This window comes from Bombus affinis, chromosome 11 (genome assembly GCF_024516045.1).
Source record: "Bombus affinis isolate iyBomAffi1 chromosome 11, iyBomAffi1.2, whole genome shotgun sequence".
Classification (NCBI taxonomy): Eukaryota; Metazoa; Arthropoda; class Insecta; order Hymenoptera; family Apidae; genus Bombus; species Bombus affinis.
Genome location: NC_066354.1, coordinates 4,552,747 through 4,577,040, shown reverse-complemented (window position 1 = coordinate 4,577,040; position 24,294 = coordinate 4,552,747). Strand labels below are relative to the sequence as shown.

At 37.9% G+C, this 24,294-nt stretch overlaps 1 long non-coding RNA gene and 1 pseudogene across 1 annotated transcript; both read left to right on the top strand.

Moving 5' to 3' along the window:
- The first annotated feature begins 4,117 nt into the window (after positions 1 to 4,117).
- On the top strand, positions 4,118 to 19,488 carry LOC126922187 (uncharacterized). The gene is made up of 3 exons (XR_007712672.1): positions 4,118 to 14,688; positions 15,049 to 15,108; positions 15,199 to 19,488. It is a non-coding gene; the product is annotated as an uncharacterized LOC126922187 (long non-coding RNA).
- Positions 19,489 to 21,020: 1,532 nt separating this feature from the next.
- Positions 21,021 to 23,834, top strand: LOC126922318 (uncharacterized; annotated as a pseudogene).
- The last annotated feature ends 460 nt before the right edge of the window (positions 23,835 to 24,294 follow it).

Sequence of the window (24,294 nt, the reverse complement as noted above, 5' to 3'; positions counted from 1 at the left end):
TGCACACCACTCGCGATACATTCCGAAAATGCACACAAGCGCGGATTCAGGCAAAAGATTTCTTTTTTTTTTTTTATTTTCTTCTTTTTTTTTTTTTAATTTTTCTAAGGAAACCATTTCTGGGCAAACGTTTGTTTGAACTTTGCGAGCGAATAAGCTTTCGGTTTTTATTTGATGATCAATCGCTGGTTTCGTTATAAATGTAGATCAGATTTCCAATCGACTTCCTTTCTTTTCTTTTCTTTTTTTTTTTTTTCTTTTATCTTCGTAACAACCAGCGTTGCTTTAAAAGTCGTACGTTATATTTTTAACCCTGTTATTATACACCTGTTTGGATGATTTTAGACCTGATCGTGTTTTTGTATCGTTTTGTGCCGTTTCTTCATTTTGGGCATATTAACGGATCGTTAAGCTAAAATGAGTAATTTTTCGTTTCAATTTTATATTCTATTTTTTTAACACCGTGTGGAACGCGAAGAGGGTCCAAGAATCGGAAGCTCTTGAATCTGTTTCTGTTCGTTGAATCAAGTGGAAGACAAGAATTCAGTGATAGTAGAGCAGTGTCTATTTCTTCACCTTATTTCTGTAGGATCAATTTTTTTTTTTCTTCTTATTTAAAGGAGAAAATATTTTTTTTATTTCTCATCTTTCTCACTTTTATCCTTGGTTTTAATTGGCAAATCAGAGTTTCGTCTTGGTTTTATATTCGTTAATGTGTAATAGCTTTTAACGTATACGTTACCGAAGATTCGGAGCATGTGATCGTTCATTTATCAGGCTCGTTTCGACGTTCAGGCGGAGTTGGCTCTTTTAACTTTTAGAGATGTTTTGTCACTTTACCGGGCCAAGGCTGCCGATAAATCTTCCTAGGGTATAATTAGACAAGAATCACTTGTCGCGCGGATCATCTTCTCCCAGAACGCTAGGACTTTGCAGCCAGCAACAAACAAGTCAGCAATAAAAGAATCTTCAGGAATCGTCGTTTTATATCTGATATATCGCGAGCAATTCTCGAAGACGATTAGAAGAAACAGTTTGTAAATGAAACGCCACAAATTGTATCCGATCACGCGATTGGCCTTGAAAAGTCCAACGCTGTTAACGATATTAAGATCCCCAAATATCGGAAATATTAATCGCATTGAGAATATTCAAAATTTTGTGAGAATCTGAAAATAGAAGGGATATTGATTCAAATCTCTCGGCTTGTGAAATTAGATTCAGCAAATAATCGAGATTGCCGACAATACTAAAGATATTCTTCAAAAACTGTCAGATGAAGAGAATCTCTAAACGTTTCGTTTCCGATATCGCAAATATTTTGAAAAAGTCTAGAAATCGAAGAATACGCGAAAATTACCAAGCGTAACAGCAGACACCAAGGAAACAAAACTCTCACGAATCGAAACAATATTTAAATCACAGTGTTTCGCCCAAGGAATCGGTCCAATCTTCAGTCGGATCAATCGGTTTCCTCAGTCTTAGCACAAATCTCTCTTGGATCGGTAATTCACAAAGGGGAACTGTACAGTGGACAAAAGTGCTGATAAATACACGCATAGCAGTGGTATTGTACCGTTTTTCGTTCGCAGAAAATGTTTTGCGCAAGGACGATTATTAATAACCGACAGTTCTTCCCAGCAGTTCTCATTCGTGTATTTTAGCGGACAAGCTTAACGTTGCACAACTAACTAAGACAAATCGCTAAGAGTGAGAGAATGAGAGAAAGGAGAAGCTGAGAAATAAGAGAAATGAGAGAACGAAGAGGAGAGAATGGCTTGTGTATATGTAGGTGTACGCGTGAATGAAAACGGATGTGGAAAGGGTAGCACGAATAGACAAGTAAGAAGAGATCACACGATGTACGATCGAACTGTAATCGAAGTAAAAGTTGATGTTATTTAAAGTAATAAAAGGAAAATATTATATATATATATGTATATAATATATATTATATATTATATTATATATATATATATTATATATATATATGTATTATATATACAACACGTGGGTAACGATAACTCCCTTACACGATGTATTATCCTGTAAAACTTCTGCGCTAATTAAATGTTAAATTAAATTCGTTATCGAGCATTGATTTATTTTTTTTTCAGACGAATAAGTGGCTTTTTTTTTTTAATGAAATTTACAGCGAACGGGAAGATGAATATTTTAAACCTTTGAAGATCGAATATAGCTATACGTAATTGCTGGAGTAAAAGCTGGATAAAATCAACTAGGAGATGCATACATAGGTATTTTTATACTTTTGCGTATATAGATTATATTTTCTGTTGGATTTTTCTGTTGCTATTTTTTGAGACTTGTATTTTCGAGATTTATGTAGTAATAGAAACTATTAAATTTAGTCGATAGAAATGGTGTAATTCCGGTGAACGAAGATTAATGTACAGAGTACACGTGTATTTAATACTGGATGCAAATATCTAAAGCAAAGATCACTTGTTTAGTTTGTAAATCAAGATACCTATTGGTAAGGTATTCTCCTCATAAAAATAGAGAAACGCCACGGTGTAATGATTCGAACGACTGATAATTATTTGAATAGTTTACATTTAAGGCACGTGCAATTTTCAATTAATAATATACGAGATGTAATGATATGAACGGAAGCGTGTTCACTGCTTCAATGAAGGATCGTATGTGTTAAAACAATGTCAAGGGACTTTTACTTGGCTTTTATATCGAAACAGAAACGAGGTGAAGTGTAGAAGGTTTATCGTTCGAATAATTATGAGTGGTAGTGTACATATGTATATACTACTAACAAATTAATTAAATAAACAAGTATATATGGTAAACCATAGTTTTCTTGAAGAACTTCAGAAACATAAAATCTTTCAAACTTGTTATTGTTGTAACTTTCTGAAAGTTAGAAATCTCGAAGAATATATTAAGAGCAATGAAGAATTTATTGAGAAATTGTTCTTCTCAAACGAATACGATTGAAGGGTGGATTGTCAAAGGAAGTCTCGATGGCGAAAGTTTCCCAGGAGGAAGAGAGCGAGAAAGAGAGCAGGAGGAAGTGGGAACCTCTTGTTTAGTGAAAACTACCTGCAAAGAGCTTTGGAAGATCGTCGAACGATACGTACCAGTAATTATTTCAAAACGAGCGTCGGTCCAGTTCTATTAGTTGTATCAGTGATCGCCGATGACAGATAAGGTCGGTCTATTCTTTGTGCCGATATTTACCGGTAACGTTGTTCGATGGGGACCTTCGTCTATCTTCGAGATCGCCGTCGATCCTGAAAAAGAGCATCTGGCTCTGTTTCCACGTGACCCCGATTTCTTTGTGCCCTGCTACAACTTCTCTTGTTTGTCGTACACCGGCGATCCAGATTCTGGGAATCTATCGAAACTGACAGTGCAAACAGCGATGGGGGAGCGAAAACTTTTTGGAGAAGAGGAAGCACTTTTTTTTAGTGCTTTTGCAATCCATGGATAATTTATTTTTAATTTCTTTAAAGATATACTGTAACATCTGAAGTTTTGACGTTGTGGGTTCCTCAGTGAAGTGTATGTTTCATTGTGTCGTTTCTACACTATTTATATTTCTTGCCATATTACTTTTCTCAAGGATGTGCTTTGATATTTGTGCGAAGATCATATATGCTTTACAGTAAAGTCAATGTTTTATTGATGTTTATTTTTACTATATTACTTTTTGTACTTTAATAATTGACAAATTTTCACAGTAAACTTTCCTTCACTGCTTTACATATAATAATAATAATATTACTTTACTTTATTGTACATCAGACATTACACGTCTATCACAAGGAGGTTCTTTGACACAACGTATTGATTCACTTAGTGTACCTTTTCTTATCTTAGGGATAGTTGTTCTAATCATATGACATACATTAAACATAATTTATGTAATAATGATATAATATATACATGCGTGGACCTAACTACAATGCTAATATACTATGTGCTATAATATCATAATATTTAATTGTACTTATATTATTATTCAGTGTTTACTTCTTATTTTCACTGTTTTCAAATCATTCTTATATTACTTGTCTTCCATATCATAATTTTATAATTGTATCATGTAGATCTTCAGCTATCACCTTTTCTTATTATCACTGCTTCAGATATGTGCTCACATCTATCGCCCTCAACACGTTTCTTCCTTTCTCATCTTTTAACAGTTTCTTCCTAGATGGTGTTTAGCTTTTGGAATTCTTTGAAACGGTTTTAAGAGGTTCTAAAAAGCATCGAAAGATCCTTTAATCGGCTCCCTGGGACTGTGTCGGGCACGCTCTCGAGCATTCTCTCCCCGATTTCGCCCCTTCTCTTCCACGACTGGTCTTTTCTTCGATCCGTCAGCGGGGCGGAATAAGAGCAGTCGACGCATGCTCATCGGCCTGTTATAATTTCGGTTCTATTAGCCTCGTAGTGGGACCCCATAAGCCCCGAAGGGATTTTCAAGAGATCGTAAAGTTAAGCTTAGACCCCACAGAGGTATATACCACCGTGCCTCTTCTTGTCTCTCTGTGTGCTGTATGTATGTAGGTGTGTATCCAAGTACCTGGATCCTGCCCTATGCACTGAATCTATCACTGGATACTCGGCAGAAGGTCTTGAAATGGATAAACAGATAGTTGGTGACGCGTGTAGGGTTACAGAGGATAATTTGATAATTGCAAGTTAGGGTGTGATGATTGTTCAGGGAGTTGAGCTTTGGCCATTGGGAATTGATGCAGAAAGTAGAGTGAAAAGCGTTGATACTATTAAAGACTAGTGGTTTATAGTAGCATGTGTAATATACAATAATATGTACATGTGACAGATAATCAATTTATAATGGTATCAATATTACATTGATAATTGGTAAGATATTTAACAACTCCCCATAGTGAGTAACATTAATTTTAAAGGCCATAACAACATTAGTTTTTTTTTAAGTTGTAGTTATTAGAAATTGCATACACAGATTGTTGCAATTGACTCAGAACGAAATGAAATAGCAGTCTGGGAAGGCAAAAGGTATCGGTAGTTTGTAGAGGTAGTGGTTGGTGAGCTGCATAAAAGGGCACAAAACTGTCTGTGAAGAGGGTCCGTTCAGGAGTACATCGTCAAGTAGCATCTTGACACTGCGGTTCACAATGGCTACTTGTTAGCTCGACGCGTCAACAGAGAAAGGGAAACGACACGGGGATCCGAGTTCTGCTTTTCACCGACCAAATACACTTGTCCCGAGTATGCGAACTTTTCGATATCTTTCAAGAGCTACTTTCCAATCCATCGAGATCTTCCCATAAAAATTTGAACTATAAAAGCAGAAAATCTGTAAAATTTAACTTCCAATTATATCACACGTGTATATAATTTCCTTTTTCTTTCTGATTTACTTTTTTTAATCGAAGAAATACTCGTATCACTTTTCCACTCGTGTAACCCACATAATTCGCTCGAAACGTATACACGTACACATTTGCCCAGCTGTTGCAATTACACCGACCAATTTCCCGCCACTTTCTTCTCTTTTTCTTCTCCAGTAAAACACGTTGGAACTTTCACACAAGACCTGAAATACGACACACGAAATACAAAAGTAGATGCGTTAAACATACGGAGCACGTACCTATTATATTTTTCTGCAGAAAATCGTGAAGAAATTTGGAAAATTTGAAAGAGGGGTCGAGAGAAGAGAGAAGAATCTTTTTACAGGCGTGTAAATGGCGAACGCTGTCGGCATAAAGCGGATAATAAGTTTGACGGCGTTACAATACAATCATTACGCGTCGATAATGACGGCGCATTCAAGCACGAACGACCAAGGTGAATCGCAATGTACCACCGGCCCCCATACGCCGCATCTGTCCGCTAACAATAGCTTGAACGTTGCGCTACCCTGCGAATCGTTACGCCAAAATTAACGATGCTCTCTTCTCTATGGTGTTTCTCATCAAAATTACATCCAGTATACGCGTCCATCGATGAGGATTGCCCCTGATATTCGATCGGATCGATTGGTGCTATTGCAGATCTGACGATAATTCCGGATATGTTCTTATAGATAGATATGTTCTTTGATTTAACGATGGAAGTTTGAAGATACAAAGATACAAAGATGTGAAATAGGTGAGTAGGATATGTAGCATACTGGGAGAGTTTGTAACAGTGAATGAAGATTTTTAGAAAACATCCTTGTTCCATTTTGATAGAGTTTAGATTGTGGGAGATTTTCCAGGCTGTTGGGAAAATCTCTGATATTAATATATATCGTTTCTTCTCTTTTCTTCAAGGTGTAATAAAAGAAGAATTCTCGGGCATGAATTTACCAAAAAGAAGATCTCGAAGGTAGAAGGAGGAAAAAGCTCAAAGAATTCACAAATTCTCTTCTTGCTTGAATGTTGCAAGCAAGTAAATCTCATAATTGGATTGCAGGTTTTCGTGTGAATTCACATTTTCATCGACATAACTAAGAAGACAGAGAATTGCTTCACCTATTAAACATTAAGACAAACTATCCCATTTTCAATGCTTTATACATAGTACGAATACTTTAGCGTATCATGTGCGTTTTATACGTTTTTCCAGCTTCAACCTTCTCATAAATGCAACAGGATTTGTACTCGTAATCGATTCATTGACATGCCAACATCGTAAAATGTCATAAAAATCGCATAAAGCAGAACTTAACGACAAAACCATGGAGATTTAGAATCTTAATAAATAAATCATATTAAGATCGCCGTAAGTGGCAATGCGCGTCGATCAGTGCCCATCGATATTCCATGGACGTTATCCGGTTGAGGGGGGCGGCGAACGTGCTTAGGTCGGCGTTTACCTGGACATCGGCGTAAATTACGAGATACAAAGGGGGTAACGTCGTCTCCTGGCACGGCGCTGCTTAGACGAGCGGCGCACCGCTTTCGAGGTGGGAGAGAACGATTTCGAAGGGGGGAATATTTATGGGCAGACCGGCTGAAATTAATTTATGCAGCCGCATAGGCTGCCACGTAATTTATTCGCGGTGCTCGCGACGATCAGTCACTCTCTTCACTGGCTTTTGTGTGTAAGGAAATCCTTGCCCATTAGAAACGGCCACGAACACCCTTACTCCACCTATATATTCCTCCCAGCCCTCTGCGATACCTCTTCTTCTTTCTACATCCAGTACTCGTTAATATACACAACCTGAAGAAGATCTGGAATTATCTTAGGTATATGTAGATGATTATATGGATTCTATCGAGACGAGAGAACTTTTTTCTTGGATAAATCTGCTGTATATTTCGAAGGATTGGAGAAATTAGTTTGTAAATTTTGTGCGATATGTCTTGTGTACGTTATATGATAAATTTTGTGGATCTCTTCTACGAGGAAGATAGATTTGTTTGAGGACTTTTCCATTAGTGAAATTCGCACAGGGTTAAAGTGAATTAGAAATGTTGTTCAAATAGGTGAGTTTTGTTCCCTTTTTTATGATAAATGGTTAGCTGTGGTTCGACAGAACAGTTTTACGCAACCTTCTTGTAAAAGTCATCATCTGGGATTTATGTAGGTATCAGTGGATTTTGAATCAATATACAAAGGTTTGTTAGGACGTTTAGCTTTCTTGCGATAAAAATATCAGAGAAACCTTGTATTTTCTAAATAAAAAATTAGTCTCTGGAGGATAGCTCTTGTGACCGAAATTTTTCTGTACAACGATTTTCTTTAATCTTTATTCTCCTCTAATCGCTTTTCGAAAGTTTCTAGATATCTGCAGATAAGTATAAATATAAATCCTACTCACAGAACTTTAGAAATTTCTTTAAATTGACAGAGATCAATCCAGAACAACGAAGGCTAGCTGAAAACACTCCGATCTCGTTAATTTACACATACGACATTCTCAAGCATCGAAATATCCAAACAACGCCAGATCTCTCAAATTTCCTCTAATTAACCAAATACTCTATTAGTCTCTAACAACACCTACAAAAGACTCCAAATCTCTTTTCAGCATCTAATCTCTCCAAAGACAGCTTTTTATACAGTCGACAAAAACCCACGAGTTCGCAATCGGTCACGAAAGAAAACACGGTTACGGGAGCGCGAAGAGCGCGGAAAAAGAAGAGTGGAGCGAGAAGAAAGAAGAAGAAGAAGAAGAACTGGAGGATCTTGGTGCGGGATCTGCGGTGCACCCGCGTTATGATTTGTGGGGGCCCAGATCCTTGATCCTGTCTGCCTGGAAGAGGCACCCACGCTTTCCAGGAACCGCGTCCACCTCGTGTGGACGTAGCCTTCCCTCGTCCCTCGGTGGAAGAACGAACGAAAAGAGGAGGTGGAAGAACCGACCTCATGGAGCGTGGTGGGGCGAGCGTTTCGAGATCAGCCGACCCGATTACAACGAGGGTGTAATGGACGGACTAATTTGTGAAATTTAAATTCCGTCCCCGACGTTTTAACCGCGAGCCAAGTCCCAGAGCGTTCCTCGAGGTTCCAGATAAATCGCGACCACCTCCACCTCCACTTTTGTAAAAACCTGCGACTTCATAGAATATCCAGAAGATCCAACCGGGAATCTTTCTGGAAAATCGTAGGTGGGCAGGTTTGAAGATGTTGGTCTTTTGGTGTTGTTTTTGGTGGTAGATGGTAGAGGTGTGTTGGTTATCTAGATTCGCGTCTCGAGCCGATCGTCGTCTTTACCCTTTGCCCGGCAATTTGTCAGATCGCTTAATTCCGACTATCAACTGGTCCTTTTGTTTTTTCGACCTCTTGGAGCGGGAACAAGGGTTGCAGAAGCATCGACGTTGGGTTGGGTTGTAGAAGGTTTTTAAGGAAAGTAGACAGTGGAGGTGAAAATACGGAAGGAATGGAACGATATGAAAAGAGAATTTTTCTGCATTAATCATTTCTGAGTCGTTAAGATACACTGGATACGCGTTTGGTAGAGAAAAATTATGCATCGTATCATCTCTTGACGACGAATCATAGTGAATATATAGATGGATATTACAAGTTGAATAATCGTCAGCTGTGGAAAATAGAAATGATAGGAAGGAAATTTAAGTTAGTTTTAATTCGTCTGTTAACATCCAAATGAAACGAAGATATAACTAGACAACAGATTAAATAAAGAAAGTATAGAAAATAACGTCTGTAATCTGGCACAAGCAAATTCTCAAAAGCTACAAACCCAAATGGCCCACTTTCCACAAAAGAAAAGAATATAAAAATGGAACAAGAGTAAAGATAGTGCTAGTGAGGAGGGACGTTAGAGAAGGGACACGCGTGATCGTGGCCCTCGGTACACGCAGTTATGGGCACGCTTAAAGGGCCCGACTGCGTGTGGGTCCGCGGATACGAGGACGTGTGGATGTCCAGGCGGAGCCCTGGCCCCGTTCGTAACCCGACACCAACAGCTCTGGGCCCCTCTCCAGCGCCAACATCCACCGTACAGAGTGAGACAGAATGTACGGCAGGCCCCACTTGGTCCGTTCGTTCATTCGTTCAACGCGATCCTCACGACCCAAAACTAAATCATAACCGTATTATGCGGCCCGACAATAGGACCGCTCGCTATACACCGAGAAGCCGCCTCTAATCCGCCACTCCGTCGACGTCTTGCTCCCGATGCTCCCATCTCTTCTTTTATCTCTTTCTCTCGTTCTCTCCTTCTCTTTTCAACGTTCTATACTACTTCCCTTCCTGGTGTTCCCTTCTGTTCTTCGTCTCGTTTGCGTTCATTTTCTTTGATCCTCTTGTTCTTTGGAGTAAAGTAGCATTGTCTTATCGTCCGGCATTTACATACGTAAAACTTTGACATTTAATGGTCACGTTGGGTTTTTTTTTTATTGGACGTTTCAAGGAATATTGAAATCGAAGCTCCGATTTTCTGGTTTTGGAATTTTACCAATGATAAATTTTCAAAGCGAAAATATTTCGTCTCGTTGATGATGCTTATCGCTTATTAAAAAGTGATATTCATCGTCGATAATGGTCATTGGTAACCAAAAGAAATTCCGTCGCCTGTAATGATAACTGGTAATAAAACGCAATTCTTTGCACCGCTACTGATCATCGGTAATTATATTTTTACCGATAAGATTACTAGTAGAATATATCGTTGCCAATTATTTACTCGTAACCAAAGACAATTTCCGTCATCGATGATTTTTTGATATTTATTTTAGTGTGCGAGCAAAGTTATTCGCACCGAGAAGAAACCCTTCATACTGTATTCCACAGATGATCGAATCCTGTTGACAAAAATAGCGTCAGCTTTCGATTCCAAGCAAAGGTACCCATTTACAATCTTTTCATAACTTACAGGACATCTGTCCCTTCATCCTCATCGTACTCTAAAATCTTCAAACTGGAAGATCCTCGAACAGAAAAAGAGAAAGCGTAAATAACGTACATACGTTCCTATACGTGTAATTTTCTGCATGGAGAAAATGAACGGTTAGCGACGATCTTCCTACATTATCGGCTTTTTCAACGGTTAATGATTAGAGGAGAGAGGAACAGCTGGGAGAATTTTTCTAGGGTTCGAATAAAAATAGCCTGTCACCTTTCGCCACAATGTGTCCTTTTCTTGCACGACGCGGGTGCACGTTCCGCGAACTCGCGAATTATGAATATGATTATCTCGGACGGGCTCTTGACGGGAAGCCAGACCTGTCCCAGAGGTGTCACCTTACATCCTCCCTCTCTTCCATAGTGTCGACGTTCCTGGGCCCCCTCGTGTTGCTCTCCCGTTCTGACTTGGCGCGTGACGTCGCCTCTCGTAACCGAATCTCGCGAATAATTGCACCTCGACAGGTCTCTCTGCTTTTCTTTCGATCGGCCACAAATTATTGGGAAAATAAAGAATAAGGCAGGAGAAATTTCATTTCCGGAAAGTGACGAGAGATCGTTCCATCTGACGTTATATCTTTGAATTTTGTAAAAATGCGGGAAATTTTACGATTTGAGCCGAATGTTATTTTTCCGAAGATAGTATCGAATATTTAAAGCAATATAAATTTTTGCTTTTAGTGGCTTAGCCTACTATTAACAGTTAGTAATTTTGTAGTTCTACAGTTTCTTAGTGGGGTATCTCGTTTGGACGAAAATTAATTGTAAGAGCGACAGAGAGCCTTGCGAAGCTTGCACAGAATTTTTATAATATTTAATTTCCATTCAATTAGCATCGCCTCTCGCGAAATCTCCATTCCTTTGCACCTAACAGCTATCTTATCCTTGGTCACGATCATCCCGGTTAATATGTAAAAATGTAAATGGTCCAGACGGTCCAGCAATAATCTCTCGGTGGTCTTGCGGTCGAAAAACTTTAAACTTCCCAGAACGGTTGTCCTCGATCCCCCGAATTCACCGAAAACCAACCAACGATACCTGTAAATGGCATCGGTGTAAAAGCAAATTTGAAATCTGTCAAGAGCAGATATCTGATCAAAATTACCCAAGTACAATTTATATACATTGTACGTACAACAAATTTTAAAATACGTAAGAAATTGCCAATAGTAAGAACACATTATAACTTCGTCTAATAACTAAAAAAAGAGAAGATACATTCCTATTAAAATCCTTAAAAATACAATTAACACTCAAGCAAAAACTCAAGCAGATATTCAGATATACTTGCAAAACCAATATCGTGCCTATAAATTTAAATCAAACCAGCAAAGAACTTCAATTAAAAAAAAAAAATTCGAACGTTCTACTAAATTTCTCTAATCGCACAAGTATCGTACAAACAATTATTTATCCTCTATGGTTACAGCACTAATATCGTGTACATTTTGCGCATTTAAACCAGACGTATTGTCTCGTATTATACATACATAACGCGTTACAGCTAGGGATGAAAGGGAAGAGTTGCAGCGGAATGGCGAGGAAGAGGAAGGGGTGAAGAAGGAAGGGGGATGCAGATGGGCCGTCAGCCTCTTTTCCGCAGGGGCCCGCAATAAATTTAACGGACCAACGAGGGGGGCAGGGCCGGTTCGCAAGCGGCGATAACGATCGAACGAGCGTCAGAGAAGTGCTAAGTAACTACCGATCGTATCGAAGATAGAACCGTTTGGCTGCAGGCGTTTATCGAACTATGTACGCCGTCTGCTTCCATATCCCGCCATCTTTCATAGTCATAGAAATTCCCTCTTCTCTCTGCCTTCCGTTCTATACGGTTTTCACTATTATATACGTCGTCAGAAATTGTCACCGACACCACAATAGACGACACGATGGCCGCCTAGTGGGAATAGCTCGTAGCACGTGTTTGACGTTTATGAATCGAATTTCTCCTTGGACTGACACGCGACAGAGATACGGCGGTGATGTGCGCCCATCGACCGCCATGGGACCGATCTAATGCCTACCCGATGGTGCGATATGTCAGCGGACCCGTAAACTGTTTCAACGACCGGAGATCCGGTCCGTGGAAAACTGTGACTATGTCGTCGATGAATGTGTATACGTTTGACAGGGTGATTAGGCAGATTTTGGAAGGTTTGCCTGGTGTTGGAATTGTAGTAGCGAATAAAGACAAATTTCTAAGGTAAGAGATATTATGAAACAATACTGTACTGTACTGTAAATAACTCTATAAAATGGTACTGTACACTTCTCAAGATAATGAATCATTACTGTGTAATGATATGTTTGGGTTTGGATTTTTATGAGAGTTGCTTTCTTCGTCGATATTGCAACGACAGATAAAGGAAAATTTATAAGATAAGAGATACGAAGGAATTGCTCTTAATTTGGTTTCTTGCTCAATCAATTGTTAATAATGATTTCTTAATATCACTTTAATAGCTCTACAGCTCTAGCATGCGTAACTTGGATTATTAAAATAACATTTCAAACAATTTTTCTTTACAAACGAAATTAAAAATTGGTTCAGAGAGACGATAAAAATATACGTAACATTAAAATAGAAATTTAAAAAGAAGAATTCTATATAAATGGTTGAGAGCGTCAGGCGCAAAAAGTACGATTCTCCTAATTCCCCATACCGTTGTATACCTACAACGTGCTGCATCTACCCCTAATTTCGTTCATCGCCCCATAGAAATTCCCCTTGAATCTCTAGCCCACCAAACATATGTCGGAGATCTCGTCCCCTTTTCGGTACAATGACACCATGGAATTTCGTGCAGACGATTGGTTAGTCGTTCGTCCAATGAAACACGCTGGCAGAACTTTATGGGGGTTGACACGCGTCCGGTTTTCCCTGGGGTGGATTTCATGGGATTAGGCGGCGGCAACGTAAACGTAACGTCATTATGATAACTTGTTTCTCTTCTTCGTTCCCTCCACTCTTTTTTTACAGAAGGATTATGTTGGATTACAGGATACGACTTTGCCACTTTCTTCTCGCTTCTCGTAAGACGTTAAACGTAGCATAATAAGCGTACATTGAGGGTACTGTGGAAATAGTGTTTTTCTTTTAATATTAATGGCGTTACTTGAAATTCAATGGAAAGTTCGTAATTTTTGAAGTTGTATTTTTAAGATTTACATAATGAAATGTTAGTGTACGCAGAGGTAAGAGAGTATGCCAGTTATAGTGTCAGGTGAGCGACTATGGAGTTGATCGTTGGCTGCTTGTAATTCTAGACAGGAATTAAGCGGTGCAGCGGACAGCCACAGCTTCACCGTTGCAAGCGGTACTGTGGAAAGGACAACTTTGTAATATGATTACGGCCAGAGAGATTCAATATCGAAATTAGGAAAACTGAATTTTTAACCGTCCTAATATCTTCATCCGTGACAAACTATCGTAGCGAATAAGAACATCAGTGAATACTGGTTCCTATCAAAAAAACCACATTTTCAAAGGAAAATGGAGCGAATGCAACATTTTAAAACAAAAAATCACATTACAAGACTTGCAATAATTCAACATTTAAAATTAACGAAGAAATATACTCCATTCATTTTACTTACTATTCACCACTGAAATACCATATTTTCTATGTTTACGCTTATCGTTGAACGGAAGTTAAGCGATTGTACAAAAATAACTGTACTTGTGATTCTATAACTCCAGGCCACAGTAATTGTGCAATACGACTAATATCCTGTTTAAAAAATTGAAATATATTAAAACAGAAATTAGACACATTATGTCTTTTCCTGGGAAAAGACAAGCACGAACAAGCGTCGTTATTGTTACGAGTCATTTAATTATCAAAGAAGTACTTTCCATCCATCTCAATTGCCATGCACCGCTAAAAGAGCAAATTCCAAAGGAAGAATGAAAGAAAGTCAACGTCTTGAAAAAGGCGTTCACGCTGTGAGTCTGGTGTACGCACGAACAGCTGGAATCTCCTCCAGTCACCAGCGGGATCCATTCAGAATCACCAACGCGACAGCTGAAGGACGTTGTTTTCCTACGACAAATTACGCGCGCGTTCGCCGCTTTCGACGCGCGGCGTCAACGCGTGTGCGTGTGATCCTCCCGTGTTGTCTACACACACCAACACACACGTACGCACACCATAACGCTGACCTACCCCACTGAGAATCGTGTTTCAATACAGAAACCGAAAACCATATCATTACGTTGAAGCTCGTAGCAAACTTTCGTAGCAAATGCGCGCGCGCAATCGACTAACCTTTGCGAGGGCCAGTTAGCGCGTTTCACAGGTGTGTGTTAATACACGTGATAATCGAGTACGCGTGCCACTAAGAAAACATTTTTCTGTAGTAAGTTTTTCTTTGATTCATCGATACGGTGATTTTATTCTTTAATCGTGTGGTACTGGATGGATTTATTGTGATTTGGAGCAAGAATGACGAAGGGTTTGGATGCGTACGTATAGTGTAAATCGACTTTCTGCTTTAGAGGTTATGTTTATCGAATCTTATTAGGGAATTGGTCTTTTTAATTATAAATGGATTTGTTGTGACTTTGGGTAAGATCGATGGAATGTTTGGAGTAAGAATGACGGAGAATTTGAATGCGTACGTATAGTGTAAGTCAACTTTGTGTTTTAGAGTTTATGTTTACCGAGTCTTATAAAAAATTGTGCGTATTAATTTTGCACGGGTTTATTGTGATTTTAGGTAAGATCGATGGAGTGTTTGGAGTAAGAATGACGGAGAGTTTAGATGCGTACATATAGCGTAAGTTGACTTTGTATTTTAGAAGTTGTGCTTATTGAATCGTACTAAGAATTGATGTAATTAATTTCGAATGGGTTTATTGTGATTCAGATAAGATCGAAGGGGTGTTTGGATGCGTGCATATGATGTAAATTGACTCTGTATCTTGGAGGTTATGTCGATTGAAGTTAGTAGTTTATCGGCCTCTGATCGTCTTCAAAAAATCACGTTTCGTGCTCGTAACCAACAATTGCACAATACGATTTCGCGGTTTCATTGCGGTGCTTACAGGTTGAGGATTTTTCAAAGAAGTTGCGCTATACTCCTTCTACTCTTACTCGACATATAAGTACCATATGTAGGTCACTCTATTCTATGCAGTTTTATCATAGAAAATATTGAAATTTTTCAAGGTTTAACAATATAATTCTATTTATAGATATATAACGAGGAATACCAAATCATTTAAAATCATTCTACCATATATGTTCTTCATTCAAGAATTCTATTCTATTTTCTATTAGGAAGCATGTTAAATTAACAGTGTTCCGGATAAACTATCATTAACAAACAAATATTATGTTTCTTTACTGTGAGGCTTACAACGGTTCCAGACTAGTTCACATATCCGTAATTTTTATTATAAGGATTATAATGTCGATTAATGGAAATAGTTACAAATCGGTTCAGGGTGAACAGTCTTCATCAACTAGGATGCCATAGTGCGTAACTCTCTAACATAAAAATTATAATATTAGTTGATTGACGAAAACAATTCCAAATCGGTTAGGCCCGAGAAACGAGGAACGAACAATTGGCGAATGCGGGGCAAAATTGACCACGTTGGTTACATAATGGGCCTCCTCGAGCTTCGTCAAATGGTGGGCAGTACGAGTATTTAGATGAGTTGACTCCAATTGGCGTACGTACCGTGAGAATCCAGTATCTAGCGCGTGGACCGTGTGTGAACCAGTCAGTCGAGGAAGAAAAATGGGTGAACTAATCATGCAAATTGGGTACAAAGTTACGTAATTCTGTTCTATCTCTATCCACCCGTCCGTTGGAATCTCGAACATCAGACGTCCACTAATAGTCGCTTGCATTTGCAGCAATTAACTATTTCTTCATCGAAATTAGATTGACGTTGACTCGCAAATGTTTTGTAATTGAAATATTGTTTTTGGTATCTGTACTGGTTTCATTGCTAGTTCCTTGTCCCACTTCTGAAACTAGATTAATTGATTCCACCACTAGGTAATCAGTCTAATTATTCGAGCGTTATAACTTTCTTGAAGCTGTTAATATTTAATCGAGCAATTAGAGAATTAAATTCAAGATATAGCTATTTCTGTACATATTACAGGAGAAATCCACTTCTGATTTTGCGGTATATATAAACTTAGAAATATTAAGGAATCAAATCCTTGCGAATTCTCAAACTTAAATAAATTAACGTCTTTAAATGGATTCAATAAGTTAAAAACTATTAAACCAGGTTAATTTCATTCGTAGGATAACACAATCACTAGCTTCAGTTCCATCGGAAACTATAGCTAGGGGTCAGATTCTGATTAGATTTAAGCTAAATATTATCCAGCTTTCGACTTTGACTTTTACAGCCACGCAATTAAAGCTGCTGTATTGAGTTTGATTCGAATTACTTTTCACGACCCAAATTTTTGTTATTCATAACGAATACCTTAGAAGTTAGAAACAAAAATAGTCTGCTACACTGAACAAATTTATACTTGTTATACAAGAACAAGAAAAAGGATTTGGTTCAGGCTTGAAATCGTATTCGCATTGCCGCAATATTCATTTCTCAATTAAAATTTTGGAAGCGACGACCATCCTAAAACTCTTATGCAAAGATGCGCTGAATGTGTAACGTCGAAAAATGCTGGAAAAATCAGACAGACGTGTAGGACCGTGGTCTGGCTCACGGGGCAGATTTGAGTGAGGAACGGAAGAGGAGGTTCGGAACGATTATGCAGCACGACACGGTGCCCAACAAGGAGAGACAAGGAGATGGAGAGAAAAAGAGAAGGAGTGCACGATGCACACGCTGCGAGCAATGTGCGAGGCTTCGCGCGGCCGTCAATTACGATTAATTAGAGCGGAGACTGACAGCGGACGCAGCGACGGCTACTTAATACTTTAACTTGTCCCCAACCCTCCACCCGTTCACTTCCTCCGTCGTCGTCGACGGTGACGAATCGACCGAGAGCTCCGTTCGTTTCGTTCATCGTAAACTATCGTGTATATATCCCTTTTTGCCTTTTTCTCCTCGATGTTCCCTCCATTCACGAAACGTGAGATCTCTGTTACGTCCTTGTTCGCGGCAGGGAAAAAGTCACCATCCAGGAAATTCAAGCTTCTGGCTTGGGGCCACGCGTGCTCTCGTAATAGGGCAGTTTGTTCCTTGTAAAATCATTCCTTTCCTTTTCTTGAAATTCTATTTCCATTGCGTTCTTTCGGTTGTAAGAAAAAGTCTAAGGGAATAAAATACGGGGCTCATTACATAAATAGATAGATAGATAGTTTTATTTCAGCCTGGCGGCCTTGAAACAAGACTTGGATTACAATTCCTCAGTTTATTGCAGTATTTAAAAGGCTAAAATACACGTAGAATACTCTTTGTTCGTTAACGATCGCAGAAAGATGCAATTGCAGCTTTTTAACGTTGGAAAATGTCTCGGGCTTGAACAAGATATGAAAAATTTCTCACCGGAACGCAGGATCTTCTTAATGTGCTCTTGAAACATTAGCAATCCCCTTTTTCGCTAAGATTATAAAGATAATACAGCAATATGAAAATTCCAGCATCGCAACAGTGTTAAATTCGCTTCGATATTTGTATTGTATGAAATGAATTTTAAGAATGTTTTTTGTATTGTTTTTTGTACCAGGTGTAAATAATTGGAAGGTTTGTGGTACTTGAAATTAAAATCTAATTTTGGAGATTGGTTTATTAGTGTCCTGATAGGAATATTTTTTGCTATAGGATTGACTTTTTAGAGAGTGAGAGATACTTCATGCCAATGAATTAGTACTTTTTGGCTATAAAAGTAGATGTTGATACAATGGAAGATCACTCATCTGAATCTAATTGTTGCGTTAGACATTGAACATAGGAGGAGAATAATTTTATTATATTATATAAGAGTTCAAGTTCATATTAGTAGATTCAATCAGCAGGTGTTTAGTTACTCGAGTATTAAATAAAATCTTGTTCCAGTAAAACGAATTCTACTTTATACACGTAATCTAAATCTACTCTTACTAATTAATACTTATCTATGAAATGTAGAATTAATATTTACAGTTACGGGATAACGTATAAAAGTAGTTATCGAAATGAAATATTAACACCATAAGATAAACTATCAAAGCACCCCAATCTGTCGTTATATTGACGAAGGAAGTGAGAATTAATGACAATTAGTTAGTAGAAACATCAGAGTCTCTCGACTTTGAGCATTCAACAAGTCGAATCTAATAACAAGTTGTCGGTGTACACACTTCGTAACAACCGTAATTAATTATATAATATCGTGATCTACGTTAGAAAGAGAGAACTCGCTGCATTATTAAACAGCAACAATTAAAACGAAGAATTAATTCAGAATATTGCGGATGCGCCGTTTCACGGTTTCAGGCATACGTTCGTTACGCATCGCATCGACTTTATATTAATAAGTATGATGTTCTGCTCGTTTGTAAGACGTAAAATCATTAATCAAAGCTACAATTATATACACGTTGGCACCATTTTATAAGTTAGCCACCGTAGCGAGAAAACTATTTATTTTTCCAATACCGTAGCAACAACACGGCTTCATATTGAGATTATATTTTATCAGGTGTTTCATTACGAAAAAGAAAACATTACAAACATATGAAAATTTATTTATAGCCATTCACGAAGGTCTTCGTACACCTTATTCCTTCATATACCTTCGTATACGAAGGCCATTTTCATTCACTGTATGGTATAGTGCTGGTTATCTTATCACGTAACCGATATGTTCAGAAATTTATTTAAATTTAGCAAGAAAAGATAACGAAAATTTTGTTTAAATAAAAATGACGCTTTTATCAGATTCGCTGAGGCTTTTACGATTGACCGTATACGGTAACCTTTCTTATTTTTCTTATGCTAACAATAGGAAAAACAATTTTATCATTATTAGTATGTTGCCGTAATTGCGTCGGTGAAATAGAAAATGGTCAATAACAATTCAATTGATTTAACAATCTAATATTCACATTATCGGCATCGCCGTTATGTCAGTGAAGTAGCAACATCTGTTAAATATGAATTGGTTACGTAGCCAATAGCAATGTAGCCAATTTAATAATTTAATATCGACAAACAATAGTCCTTTGAAGTAATCACAAGCGGAAGCTTTGATCGGAAGTTGTGGAAGTAGGGAAAGAAGAAGGAGGGCGAAAACGTATTTGAATGATTGCGCTCGTTGTCGGTCTCCTTCGCTAATTGAGCCATTGTCTAGGTCCGGTTAGGCACGTCTAAAAGCCTAATGGCCGTTTCCTAGAGACGCGCCAGTCCGAATACAGAACGAATTAGAATAATTCGTTCCGTCTGGCTGCGTCACTAGATCGCGCAACGACGTTCGTCGCCGGTTAGACGAAACCTGTCTTCTCTTTTCCTCCATTTGCTAAGAATCAATGGTTCTGCTTTAATTTTTACTAACCTAACCTATCCTTTTTTTATTCCTTTTCTCATCAAGTACACGGAGTTTTAAAAGGCTATTCTGGGTGGAATTTAGCTTAAACATAACCTAGACTTGTCAATTGCAAAGAATCGGTGATTAATTTTGATTAAAGCAAACCTAACCTAAACCTAAAGCAATCATAATCGGAGGCTAAGCTCAAATCTGATGTAAATTTAATTCGAGTTTGTTCAAACTTAATCCAAACTTGTCCTCTTTTTCTCTTGAAATTGCAGAGAATCGATGGTTAATTTTGACTAAAGCAAACCTAACCTAAAGCTAAAGCAATCATAATCCAAACCTAAGCTCAAAGCTGATGTAAACCTAATTGAAACTTGTTCTCTTGCTACTCTGGTTGCTAAGAATCAGTGCTTCCGCTTTAATTTCGACGCTTAACCTCCATTTCGCCGGCGTGCACCACGTGTATTACGTATTTTTTGTAAACATAACTTTTATCCGGCCACGCGGATGTTTTCCATTAAAACGAATCGCATAGCGAAAACTTTTTATTGTTCGCCGGTTCTTCCTGTTTCGACGTATTCGAACGTATTTTATACGACAAAAAACAGCATCCAGCAGGTAAATATCTTTCGAATCTCGCCATGGAAACGATCAATAAAAACAAGATTTGTCGTAATAATTGATGCTTCGATAGATTGTGTGTTTCCAATACAAAGAAACATTATACATACATAGTGTCTTCCTTCATATTATATATATATATATTTACCTTCATTACTCGTGTTGCGGTCCTAGATTCAATATCAATATAAAATGATATTTATTATTAATTTATATTAATATAAAACTGCTTTTAATATATCTTAGGAAAATATTAATCTAACACTGAAACGAGAAATCTGTCATATTTTCATAATATTAAGAAATTTGTTAACAGTAAAAATACACGATTGGATCAGAAAGGATAGAAACAATGTGTTTCTTTTGTTCGTTATTCTATGAAATAATAGTAACCTTCTTCATTTTATTTTATTTTCTACACAACTTATTGCAACTGCCTACCACACTAATAACGCTAAAAGTAACTAAAAACTTCGTTCTCGTCCATTATAATACCAAACAAGCAAGAAAATGTTAATCGATAAAAGTTGTTGGAACCGTTCTTGGAAAAGTCCTCGGCGAGGAACGGGTCTCCCTTTTAATTTTTAATTTCATTACGGATTCTCGAGCAGCCCCATAATGGCCTCGATACGCCATAGGCCATCTGCCACGATCTCGAAGGATCTGTATCTACATACCGATCGAATATAATCGATCAGGATCGATCAGCGGAACATCATCTAGCTGACTGGTCGTCGAACGATCGGCCGGTTTCGCTCGTAAGCCGTGTAATCATGCTACGATCGAATTTACATGGCAAATTGCGCGAATCAGCGGATCGAACGTTTTCTTCCTGTTATCCAGCCGGAACAACGGCGGATTCATTTCTGTAAACACTAACCTCCGCGTTTACGGAAACGTTCGACTGTTGCTAAAGCGGAGAAACTGTTTCAATAAAACGAAAAATCAATGAAAAAATCTTCACTCACACCTCTATCATCTTCAGTCTGTCATTCGTGTTCTACGGCTTAATCCTGCTGCACTTTTCTAAATCATTTTTTAGCCCAATTTTATTTTTCTAACGTGAAAAGTATCTCGAGTTTGAGCAAAATACCAACGTAATTCTTATTGCTAATATATACATGATTCCTTGTTTTGATTCTATGTTAAACATCTTCCTAAAACAGATCCTCTTTATCTCTTGAAATAATGCGGACGGAGTTAAAAAGGTTTGATCTTCCTAGGAAGACCAGATATAATTATGATGCAAAAGGGAGAACGGTTGAGGGGGGGGGGGGGCAGTGTTGCGTTTCGTGATCGTGATTGCTGAATAAGATTTTTTCCAGGGAGAGCCGGAGGTGGGAATCTTACGGGCGTTGCGATAAGGCACACATTAATTGAAGAACAACATCCGGCATGGAGCCGGTGGCCGACGTCGTGACATCATTGTCTACGACAGAACGAAAATGAAATTAAACGAAGCACCATCGGCCTGAGCCGATTCAAAGCAAAGGGTAATTTTAGAGTGATAGCATTAGCGAGAATTTCTCGCTGGTATCGACCATTTCAAAAGAAGTCGATCCAATGTTCAACCCACTTTTTCCTCGATTGTTTAGTAATCAAACGGACAACGTTCCCTATCGCATATTTTAAATTCTTAATCTTTCACGAACGAAGAACAGTTTATAGGTGTTAATGGAAATATGAAATGAAAGAGTAGAGAGTTTCATTCGAAAGTAGGCTTACTCTAGTATAATATTCTTTCTCAAGTCTTCTTTCGTCGTTCAGCGGCCAAATAAAAACTAATATGTAGGAAACGATCTCTATTATATATATCTTTAATTTTTAATAACGAAAAATCGTTGCTTTGAACGAACGAATATTCTTTTTTAAGTTTTATTTTATCGTTTAATGATCAAATTGGAATTAACGTCTATGTAGTATGTATAAAGAATGTTCATTGGATGTAATGGAAACATCAATTTAGAGTGAGTATCGCTCAATCATAATTTGAAATAATTTAATAATTTCTATTCCACGTGAATAGAATTATGGCATATAGTACGGTGAATAATGAAAATTTGAAAGATCAAATTCATCGCTCAAATTGATCCTAGTTACTGTTATTTTGCCAACGATCGATTATAAGCCAATGGAGCTTGTCCACCTGTCGTGTTCGATGAGAACGCAATTCTGACCCGGCGGCGGAACTAATAGCTTCGACGAAGGACTACTCGTAACAGTCTGCGCGTTTAATTAGATAGAAGGAATATTATAACGAGGTGAACACGCGTTTATATGTGTACATGAGTCACATACTATAAGTAGTAGACAGCATAGCACTAATAGATAGTATCGCACTGCAGTAGTTAGTATAGTAGATAGCATCATATTGCAAAATTCGACGATTTGTTAAGAAAATGAAAGATAGATTACAACTACCAGACATCGTAAATTTCCATCGATTATCGAAATTATCATCCGAACACAATTAATCTGAACTATTATAATAATCGAAGAAGTTCAGAATACACCAAAATGGACTTCCACGTTTTATTATAAAAAAGAAAAAAAATAAATATAACGTTACTTACAAGTACCAGGATCAAAAGAATCTTTAATTTCGCTTGTTCCGCTAATCGGCAAATCTTGCACCAGTTTCCATCAAAATACGATAAACAGAACCCGACACCGAAGAAATTCATAGCACACCGATGAAAATATCTGTAAAACTAATGGAATCAGTCGCAAGTAAAAAATCTACTAATATACCAATCTCTTGCATCCCACGAATAAATTTTGAAGCCAAGAACGAGTACGCAAAACATATTTTCCTCCAGCGAATACTGCCCCTAAATGTTCCGTGCAAGAAACGTAATGGCCAAACGCGTGGCAAAAAGACGTAAACGTGCAAATGGCGAGAGAGAGACAAGAATAGAAGTATCTGGAGCGAGCACCAGGTCTGAGTGCTCCGTTTTACGATCTTCCTTTGGCCGACAGGAGCCACACGATCGGTAGTCGGAGGATCCGGGGTTAAAGAAGGGAAAAAATATGAGGGAAGTCGATGACGATAAAGAAGAGAAGAAGAGGTGGAGTAGAGGCTTGCTAGAACGAATGGCTGTGCCAAATTAACCATGATTTATGAACACGGCTGGCCAATATTCCATTCTATTAACATCGCATTATCCGTCCGTCAAATTACACGCCAACGACCCAGTTTTTCAGGAGCCGGTCCTGGCACAAAGTAATCTTTGCATTCATGGCTTCGTTATCTCGAGATCATTTGCTTTCTGCGAGTACGTTGTTATTTCATTGATTTTTTAATAGGTATATTATTTTATCATACATATTATTCTGTCATGTATTATTAATGATCGATTATTCATATTGATTATCCTTGTTGTAATTTCATTTGTTTATTTTGTCTTTGTCAGTTTGGAGAAGTTAATAAGATTGTTTTAACGAAGCAATATCTGTCTTTAATTTTCTTTGCGCGTATAACAAGTTCGAATGTTAAGTATTTATGTATGATTTTTGTACTTCAGCTTCTCTTAACAAACGAATATTTAACTAGGTCAGTATTAACCAGATAATTAGATTTGTTATGCAGTTTAACTATTCTTTTCGCTCTAATCAATAATATTTCAGAAACTGCTCGTTGCAGTGAAAGAAATACTGAATCTTTGCGTAGCCAAATAAACCAAAAATAATCCAGGGATTTAAAACGAAGCGAAAAAGAATGTTTTTTTTTTATTAATACAACGTATTTTCCAAATAACTATCGCATAGCATTTGCCAACAAAAATAACATATTTCATGAACGTTTTGGTCGTATCAGTTCGCAAACGATAAACGACGCCTACGATCACGATAACAAAGGTTTACGATTTTATTTCGAAATGAATATTTTCGA